This window comes from Bos grunniens, chromosome 11 (assembly GCF_055505025.1).
Source record: "Bos grunniens cultivar Pamir isolate PY7600 chromosome 11, Bosgru_T2T1.0, whole genome shotgun sequence".
NCBI lineage: Eukaryota > Metazoa > Chordata > Mammalia > Artiodactyla > Bovidae > Bos > Bos grunniens.
The window spans coordinates 7964955-7971725 of record NC_141175.1 but is presented as its reverse complement, the minus strand read 5'-3'; the positions used below and the strand labels follow the sequence as shown (position 1 = coordinate 7971725).

General features: G+C 54.1%; 1 long non-coding RNA gene across 1 annotated transcript; it reads left to right on the top strand.

Annotated features, from left to right (window-relative positions):
* Positions 1 to 3772: 3772 nt before the first annotated feature.
* Positions 3773 to 6130, top strand: LOC147362427 (uncharacterized). The gene is made up of 2 exons (XR_015136205.1): positions 3773 to 4532; positions 5104 to 6130. It is a non-coding gene; the product is annotated as an uncharacterized LOC147362427 (long non-coding RNA).
* The last annotated feature ends 641 nt before the right edge of the window (positions 6131 to 6771 follow it).

The following is a 6771-nucleotide window of genomic DNA, read 5'->3' as shown; positions in this document are numbered from 1 at the left end:
GGGGAGCTGAGGCCCAGGATCCAGTTCTAGAGCCAGCTGTGTGACTTCGGGTCAGGCCCGCTGTCTCTCTGGGCCTCAATAAAATGAAGGGAGCTGGGCTCCCTAACCTCTGAGGGTCCTCCCGGGTGGTCTGGAGAAGGAGCGCCTGGTCTCGGGGAGCCAGAGTGCATATACTCCTCTCCCAGGGCTGGGCCACGTGCCAGCAGAGGACCTGAGTGGCTAGCAATGGCCACCATGTTAAAAAATAATTTTACATATTTATTTTTGGCGGTGCTGGGTCTTCTTGCTACGGCGAGGGCTTTCTCTAGTTGCGGGAAGCGGGGGCTATTCTTGGTTGTGGTGCGTGGGCTTCTCACTTTGGTGGCTTCTCTTGCGGAGGAACACGGGCTCTAGACCGCGGACTCAGGAGTCATGGCCCACGGGCTTAATTGTCCCAAGGCATGTGGAATCTTCCCAGACCAGGGATGGAACCCAGGTTCCCTGCACTGCCAGGTGGATTCTCAGCTACTGGACCACCACGGAAGCCCCAGTAACGGCCACCATTTATACAGCACCTACCGCAGGCTTCCCTGAGAGCTCAGTTGGTAAAGAATCCACCCACAATGCGGGAGACCTGGGTTCAATCCCTGGGTTGGGAAGATCCCCTGGAGAAGGGAAAGGCCACCCACTCCAGTATTCTGGCCTGGAGAATTCCATGGACTGTATGGTCCATGGAGTTGCAAAGAGTCGGACACGACTGAGCGACTTTAACTTCACTCATCGTAGGCTTGAGCAAACTCTGGGAGATAATGGAGGACAGGGAAGCCTGGTGTGCTGCAGTCCGTGGGGTCTTAGAGTCAGCCACGACTTGGCAACTGAAAAACAACAGTACCTACCCTATAGGGTTCAGTGAGAATTAACTGGGTCACAGCCATGGAGGGCAGAGACGGAGACCCAGGCCCTCCCAGCCCAAAGGCCTCAATGCTTGTGGTCCTGGCTGCTGGCTGAGCGGGGCCGGTGGGCAGTGCCGCAGCTTGTGGCTGCGTGTCCTGGGTGCAGTGCCCGTGTGACACTGCGCAGAGCAGGCCGTCTGCTTTCCAGAGTGCTGCTAAGGAAGGCGCGGCTCAAGCTGCCTCTCCTGCCCCCTCCACAGGCTGCTTCTCCCTCCCTCCCTCGTTCCTGGTCCAAGGCCAGCTCCCCAAGGCTCCAGGGTGCCACGCCCCTGTACCTGGTGCCTCTGGGCAGAGGCTGGCAGGGGAGGGCTGGCTCCCAGAAAGCAGGGGTCACAACGCACTCCCCCTCCTCTGGCCTGGACCAGCGAAGGGCTTGGGGCACAGTCTCGCAGCCTCTCCAATGGACCCCATCACCCTCCATGTGGGTCCTTGGGTGCACAACACCAGACCTCAGTTTCCCCGCTCTGTAGACTACTACCGATGTTCCTGCCAAGAGAGGCTGGAGGGAGGATGCGATGCGCTGCTGCCCACACCTCAGCTCAGGGCAGCTCCAGCATCCTTTGGGTTGGCACCTTCTACCCCATCAGAGATTCCAGCCAGAGCCCTCCAGTGGAGTCAGGGGCCTGGAGTCATGGGAACAGAGGCCAGAATTTCCCAGCAGCCTGATCAGAAGACCACAGTTAGGGGGTGGGACATCCAGGGAGCGGTCCTCTGTACCAGCCCCTCCATGCTGCCGAGTGCCAGTGAGCCCCCAGACTTCATCCCCTGTCTCCAGGAACTACCGTGAACGGGTCTTACCCAGCCATCCTGCTTCCCCCCTTCCTCTCGCCTCCCACAGTCTGCAGCCGCTTTGCCTCCCCAGGGAACTGACATCTGCCCACCCTCCCAGCTGCCATTCCCCCTCCACTCCTCCTTCATCTCCCGCCTAGAATGCCGCACCAGCCTCTTCCAGGAACCCGTCCAGGATGGCCCCAGGGACCCACACTCTCCACAAAGGCCCCTGTGGGTCTAGTGAAGCGTCACGCCAGCTCACAATGACCCAGCAACTCTGATGGCCCGAAATTGGCTCGTCTCCTTGGCTTTGAAGACTCTGGGGACCTGGTTCCTGCTCACCCCTGCAGCCTTTCGGTTCCCCACCCCCACCTCTGCTCCAGACAGACCAGCTCTCTTCCAGCCTCTGTGCCCTTGTACACGCTGTTCGGAGGACTGGAATTTTCTCCTGGGTCATCGGACCAACTTTTCATTCCTTAGGACTCAGCCCAGGCTTCCTCTTCTCCAGGGAGGTGCCCCTGACGCCCATGCCGTGGTCTGTCTACGTGTCTGTCACCCACAGTAGGCCATGCAGGAAGGGGCTGTGCATCTTGTTTATCTCTAAACCTCCAGCTTGCCTCCAGCTTGGGAGGTGGGGTCACCTGTACTGGTGGAAGGATGGCTTGATGCCACCCCGTTCCACTCCAGCTCCATCCACACACCCCACCCCTCCCCTGGAAGCCATCTTCCTTTCCCTTTCCTTCCTTTCCCTCTTCTCTGGGTGGGGTGGCATTGTGCTACGGGCATCCACATTGAAGTCGCGTGACCTGCGCCTCCTCGTGGCGCTGAGCCTCAGTTCTCCATCCGCAGAGATGGAGAGAGCCACTGCACGACCATCCCAGGGTAGATGCAAGGATTAAGTGAACAGCGTTAATCGTATCTTTGGACGTCATAGGAGTTCACTATACGTTAACTAATATTGTTGTCTTTGTTCTGTATTATCCAGGCAGGCTGGTTGTAATCACCTCCTCCTGGCCTGGATCTGGGGCACCTGTCACTACAGCTCTCTGCTCCAGGCTGCCCACAACTTGGATCATTTCATCTTCACTTAGAACACTCAATGGCTCCCCATTGCTTCCCCCAGGATATAAAAACTCCAGCTAATTTTCAAAGCTCTTCATCACCTGCTTTTCTGGTGAGGCTGCCCTGTGTGTGTGTGAGTGTGTGTGTGTGTGTGTACGCTCAGTCATGTTCAACTCCTCGCGACCCCATGGACTGTAGGAACCTCCAGGTTCCTCTGTCCATGGAATTTTCCAGGCAAGAATACTGGAGTGGCTTGCTACTTCCTACTCCAGGGGATCCTCCTGACCCAGGGACTGAACCCACCTCTCTTGTGTCTCCTGGATTGACAGGCAGACTATTCTTTACCACTGTGCCACCTGGGAAGCCCTGAGGCTGTCCTGACTAGTAGCCAAAAGATGACCTTCTGGCAGGCCCCTCCCCACCCGCAATGGGAGCTGGGTGACCCTAGGTGGGTCTTCTACTTCCCAGAGCTTCTGGATCCCTCAGCTGCACACTGGCACTGATACCAGTGCCTCTTAGTGGTTCCTTCCCTGGGGGTGTGGGCGACAGGGACCCTGGGTGCAAAGAGCTGGCCTAGTGTGGGGGATGTACCGGGCACCAGAGCCTCACGGCCAGCTCGGGCCAGCCCACAGCCCTGCACGCAGGCTCTGGAAAGAGGCCAGAATCCACGCTGATCCTCATCTCCTCAGAGTCCCCGTCTTTCCAGGCTGAATATTACCCTGATTGTGTTGTAGAGAAAGGAAGAGAACATTTGTTCTCTTTTTAAGGAAAATAACATTTTCCCCCATTTACAAAAGGAATACATGTAAACTGTGGATAATTTTGAAATTAAGATAAACCAAAGAGAAAATTTTAAATGATCTATAATTCATCACCCATCCACAGAACTGTGAGTGCCTGAACCTCCAGCCTCCAGACTCTTTGTATTAGGTGTGTAGCACAGGATCTGCTTGGAGCCCAGAAAGGGGCTCACAGAACATTCTGGTTGGCAACCTGGTTCTTCCTCTTACCAGCAGAACTCAAACTTCTCTGCCCAAGGCCTCTGCCTGCTGGTACCTAGAGAGTTCCCCACCCCACCCCACCCCCAGCAGCAGCTGCTAAAAGTTCAGGGTCTCAGGGAAGTTCCCGGGTGGCCTAGTGGTTAGGATTCTGGGCTTTCACTCCTGTGGCCCGTGTTCAATCCCCGGTGAGAGAACAGATCTTGCAAGCCATGCAGCATGCCCTCCCCCCAAAAAAAAGCAAAGAAAAGAAGTACAGGATCTCAGCCCAGGGGCCCCAGAAACTGCATTTCCCCAGGATCCCAGGAGGCCCAAAGGTTTCCAATGGCAGCTGAGTGCCCCGAGTTGTGGATACGCTTACACTTATCTGAGCCAACCCCCTATTATTGAACATGGAGGTGGTTTCCAAGTTGTGACATCATAAACAAGGCCACAGTGAAAAGCATCATGATAGCTAAACCTTGGGCACACTGTGGGTATTTTCCAGGAGCAGGTATTATGGAGATTTCCTTAATTCTGCTTCACTCCCCTTCTTCCCCAGAACATTCTGGGGTGGGGTAAGAGTTGGGTATGACTGAGCGACTTTACTTTCACTTTTCACTTTCATGCATTGGAGAAGAAAATGGCAAACCGCTCCAGTGTTCTTGCCGGGAGAGTCCCAGGGACAGAGGAGCCTAGTGGGCTGCCGTCTATGGGGTTGCACAGCATCGGACACGACTGAAGAGACGCAGCAGCAGCAGCAGGGTCCATCTTCATCCCCATTCTGCAGGTGAATAAACTGAGGCTGGGGGCAGACAATACTCTCCAGGGTCCCATAAACAGTGGCCAAGCCAGGGCTTAATCCAGCCTGGCCAGGTTTCCTTTCTTCCACACCCATCCTATTGGCCTTTGCTTTGAGTTTTTGGTCCAGCGTCAGCTCCTGTTTGTGTGAGGTGGGTCTCATGAATGTCCCAAGATGGGCACACAGCGGCTTCCAGATGTCCCTGTCCCTGCCCTGTGGGACCAGTTTGCCCCGGTGACAGATGAAGCTTGGCCGGTTGGATAGCGTGGCCTCAGTCCACTGGGCACCTTTAAGTGATGGTGGGCGGGGCTTCAGGGAGGGGACCGGAAATGGTAAGAGAAGCAAGAGGGGCTTCCGGGTCAGCGGGGAGGGGCTCAGGCCCAGAAGAAAGGAGGGAAGGACAATGGCAGGGGGCTTTCCTGTGCTGTGGCAGGAAGAACAGTCATGTGACTGTGAATCCTTTTGGGGGAAACCCTTGGTGAAGAGTGAGCAGAATGCACTGATGGCAGCAGATTCTATTAAAAGCAGTTCTCATTACTGTACCGTTAATTATTAATAGGATCGGGCAAATCAAGGATGGGAAGACCCAGCTGGGCCTGATTCAAATCTTGCCTCCGAAGCAAATGGCTTTTGGGTTCGGTCCAGGAGACCTAGCCATGAACGTGCCTGTTGGAAAGTGAGGACAACCCGAGGCTGCCACGGTGGGACAGGCATCGCTTATATCTGCTTTTAAAAAGGCTAAAGAGAAGGAGCCCAGAGGAGGCAGACGCCCATTTCTGTCTATTTGCATCCCCACCCCTGAGCTTTTAGGCCTAGATGACCTGGGCGTGCCTTTCCTGCAGACCTCATCCTTCTCTGAGCACTGTCCAGACCTGGGGCTGTTCAGCCTCTAAAGAGATCCAGAGAGGATCTTTCTCCATGGAGCAGCAGAAACCACAGTGAGAACGAAGCCAAAGAGGATTTGGGCTGAGGACACCCCAGAGATAGAGATTTCAGCCCTCTTTCTTGCTTAGAGGGATTGACCGCCTTATCTACACTGAACTCCTATTGCCCCTTCAGAGCCCAGCTCAGATGGCCTCTCCTTTAGGCAACCCTACCCAGTCCTAGCTCTGCTAACAAACAAGGATGCAGACCCTGTCCCTGCCCTCACAGAGCTACCGGTCTGACAGGAATCTAGCCAGGGGATTAATCAAATAATCATCACAAACCATGAAGACACACAGGCACCAGGCTCTAAAGCAGGGAGAGAGAAGCCATGCACCGCGAGGGCAGGGCCTCTAACGATTCTTCATCCTCTCCTCTAGACTACCTGGAGCAAAAGTAGGTTCTCAGGAAATGTGTCTGATTTCACAGACTGCTAATTTGGGAGCATAAGAACAAGGCCTTCAAGATGGAGAGATTTCTGGAGAAGCCAGCTTTGCACAGCAGAGGGACGAAGGGGCGGGGGTCTGGGCCTTTTCCCTGTTCCTCCATCACCACAGAACTCTCCTGGATTATTAACTGATTTACCCTGACATCCACTATGAAGCCAAGACATGAATGCAGTATGGTGGGGGTTTTTTTTGGAATAAATAAACGTGAATGAATGAGTGAGTTTAGGCTTAAAAAAAAAAAAAAAAAGCACTAAAAACCTGTGGAGTCTATCTAAAAAAATATATAGCTAGAAACCCTGATAGTCATTCTTATTTTTTCACTAAATACCCATGAAGGTAGAGAGAAAGATGAAACCTCCCTCATTGTGGGAAATAGCTGCCAACCTCATGCCAGAATCTGGGAGGAGCCATGCTGAAGGTAATAGCAGGGGGCAGTGTTGGAGAGAAAGCTGAAGACACAGAGACTGGGGACAAAGGTAGGAAGGTGCTCAGAACCTTTTCCATCAGTCGCTCCCACTCAGAGACCTGAATCTGCACCAGTCTGAAAACTGGACAGTTGTCCTTCTCCCACATGCTACTGATGTCCCTGGTCATTCAGAAAAAGTGGGCAGGGCAGGGGGCTTTCGTGGTGCAAGGTATTCTGGGAAGCAAACATGATCATTGTAGGGAGCTGGGTGGAGGGAGAAAAATAGAGAACTCCCCAGTAGCAGTGCATGCTGGGACTTCTGCTTATTTCATCTGTTCAGAAAATCCAAGAATCATTTAACTAAGCTGCAGTGAAGGCTGCCTTCTTTTAGCAGAGCTGCAGTTGGCAGAGCCTGCTGGAAACTGGGACATGGATTGAGCAAAGCCTA